Consider the following 3,429-nt stretch of genomic DNA (forward strand, 5'->3'; position numbering starts at 1 on the left):
AGGAACTGAAAGGTCATAACCCATTAAGGACCCACCACCTGAACCACTATCAGAACTTATCGGAAAGAATAAATCCCAAAAATTTGACCTCAAACACAAGAAAAGACTATTCTCACCTGGAAGTATCCTCTGACACCCATAAACATAAGCTTTAACTTCCTCTCAGATTTCCCCTTTAATACTGAGCACCAGGTCAGCTCCCGATCCAATAGATGAACCTCTAAAGCTTACTCATTGCAAACCAAAATGTCTCACTGACTTCCTTCTCACAATAACTATCTCGGCTCATCGCGACACACAAGTGACGAAGTTCGCTTTACCCCAACCGAATACTACAACTCATCTGAAATCGTCTCGCTTTCGACCTTTGTCATCTACCACCCACTGGTTCCATGCGTCTCGCGAGTATTCTCATACCAACGAAACTGACCCACTATGGTCTAAGAAATCAGATGAAGATCAATATCCCTCAAAATGAAACCCATCTACAAAACCGAAACCTCATCTCGCCTACTCAACACACGAACGAATCCAGACTTAAGCTCGAGAGTCTGATTCAACAGCAGACTTGGAACCACTCAATTCCAATATGGTACTCAACTCATGACCCAAGATTCACAAATTTAAGCATACACCTTTGATATGTGCATCTTTAGCTATGGATTTAGTATAAATTTTTATCATTATTCAGCTAATTATTTACATTTTATGGACAAAAGATACTTAATAGTATTGGAATTATATTTGTAGTCCAAAAGATATGCTCGGAAGCTAAAGGAAGAAGGAGAAGCGATTGGAAGTTCGGGAATTGAAACAAGGAAGAAAAATGCCAAAAACAAGAAGGACTCGGCAAGTAGGGACGGCTACTCGATGAGTCGTGTCGAAGATTCGCAAAGCTCTATAAGTCCTTGCCGTACACGGATTTTTTAATGAGGGACTCGATGAGTCGGTCATTGGACTCAATGAGTCACCTCTGTTTCCAGAATAATATAAATAGGGACTTGGAGATTGAGATAGGGGACTTCTCTGGAACCCTAGGAGGCAAAATTACGATTGAAGGTGCTGTTAGGTCGTGAGAAGCTGAGGAATCAACCCTACATTCAATCTTGAAGAGAATTAAGGCAACTTTAGTTTATTCTTAGTAATCTTTTGATTTGAATCATGTTTAAACTCTTTAATTTCTTTTTTGAGTTTGTGTTTACTGGTATTATGAACTAAACCCTTATTCTTCTGTTTAGGGTAGAGGATTTTGTGAACATGGATTGATTTTATGGTTAGGATTAATTTTAATTGGTGATTATGTTTTGTTAAGCTTGTTAAAGAACCTTATATGTTAATAATAACTATTCTTCTGTTAATAAATCAGTAATTAAGTTGTATGAACATCTCTTAGTTATTAATTTCATATGATATATGTGACCACATAGTTGTATGTCTAGGAATAACGAACGTGAAGCTAGAATTAGCTAGAAGATAGGTAAGTTAATGTGTGAGCTTGTATGACGAACCATCAGCAAGAGGTTAATTGAATGACCAACTTAATTAACCACTACAAGTCTTACGTAACCCAAATCAATATATAGGAAATTCATTAATTTAGACAGCTGACCATTGCTTGAATTAATCTGTTTTCTAAGGATTAGTAATAACGAATGTGAATCTAATCTCCTTAATCAGTAACCAATTAAGAATTAATCCGAAACATTTACTATAAAATCGTCCATGGGATCAATTGAGTCGAACCTAAACAGAAGTCCTCTTAACTATTGAATTTAGTGGTAATTATTTGCTTAGCTGCTAGTTAGTTAAATTGTGTGTTAGTTAGTCTATTTAAGTTTCTAGTCTTGTAAAACTAGAGAAAACCCTAATTCCATTACTTGTTATTTTAGATAATATTAATTATTAGTTTTAACTTTCCGTTCCCTGAGTTCGATACCCTACTTATTTAGCTACACCACAATTGATAGGTCCACTGCCTTTGTGTGTTAATTTTATAATTAGAAGTAGGTTTAAAACTAGTTGAGTTCACACACATCAAGTTTTTGGCGCCGTTGCCGGGGAACGGTTCAAAAATTAACATTAATTTCTAATTTTATCGATCCTTTGTGTGAGATTTATCGTACACAAATTTAATTCTTAAGTAATTTAGTAATTAGGATAAGTTTTAATAATTTTATGTTTTTATAAGTTAGTAAGTATTTTTTTCTGTTTCTGCTTGAACTCGCCGAGTGCAATCGAAGCTACTTGGCGAGTCCGTCACTGTTTCACAGTTCCGTTTTTTATTTTATTTCTGTTATTTTTACGCATTTTTCTTGATTTGTTTGCAGGCATTATATGACCCGAGGATCCAACACAACTCTGGTTCTTCCATACGAAGACCCAGAATCCGCTCTAAGGAAAAACAAGGGTAAGAACGTAGGAGAAACTGCAACATCAAAGAATTCACCGTTGAAGAATCTAAAACCTGTCTTCAGTAAAAAAAAAAAGGACAAGATAGCAGGTGAGGCCAACAGTCAACATAGCGAAGGCAGTAAATTAGAAAGTTTTGAAGACAATACAAAAGAAGCCGAGATTGAGTACGATTACGTCTCTAAATCCGAAGAAGAAAGCGAGTTTGAAGACGAACCAATTAACCCCATGGCTAATATCGATGAAGTTCCCATGGGAGAATGGAAGAAGAGGATACATGAAGATACCGGCCTAGGACTAGTGCAACCCGTGATTCCCACGACAGCTACTTTTGAGCTAAAGGGCCACATACTTGCTCAACTTAAGGAGATTCCCTTCTATGGAAAAGATCACAAAGACGCTTATAAGAACTTAGACGAGGTCAACGATGTAGCCGATTACTTCAATGTTCCGAATGTGCCTCGTGAAACCGTTTTGCTTTGTATGCTTCCCGTCACGTTCAAAGGTGTTGCAAAGGATTGGCTCAAGTCACTCCCTCCCGGATCCATCACTACATGGGCTAAGATGAAAGAAGAATTTATCTATCAATTTTTCCCTCCCTCAAAGATAGCCAAATTGAAGAAAGCTATTGCCAACTTTAAACAACAAGTTGGAGAATCCTTATACGAGGAGTGGGAGAGATACAAAGGCTTGCTAAGAAACTGCCCGCATCATGATCTAAATAGTCAACAAGAAGTCTCCATTTTCTATGATGGAGTGAATGTAACTACAAGGCAACTTCTTGATTCACAAGTTCCTTTCACAAAAAGGCCACCCCCGTAAATCAAGGAGTTAATTGAAGAATTCTCTAAGCACTATAGAGAATATCATAACCCAAGGAATGAGCTAAGTCGGGGGGTGGTGAACACTGTTAACGATAGCATGGCGGCAATGATGGCTAAACTAGAGAGTTTAGATCGAAGAATGACTAAGATGGACCAATCCATCCACGCTATCCAGGTAGGATGTGAGAATTGTAGA

At 37.4% G+C, this 3,429-nt stretch overlaps 1 non-coding gene across 1 annotated transcript; it reads right to left on the reverse strand.

Moving 5' to 3' along the window:
• Positions 1 to 3,021: 3,021 nt before the first annotated feature.
• LOC145055936 (small nucleolar RNA R71) lies at positions 3,022 to 3,128 on the reverse strand. The gene has a single exon (XR_013685480.1). It is a non-coding gene; the product is annotated as a small nucleolar RNA R71 (small nucleolar RNA).
• Between the last annotated feature and the right edge of the window lie 301 nt (positions 3,129 to 3,429).

Source organism: Lactuca serriola, chromosome 5, assembly GCF_051521515.1.
Source record: "Lactuca serriola cultivar US96UC23 chromosome 5, Lser_US96UC23_V15, whole genome shotgun sequence".
NCBI lineage: Eukaryota > Viridiplantae > Streptophyta > Magnoliopsida > Asterales > Asteraceae > Lactuca > Lactuca serriola.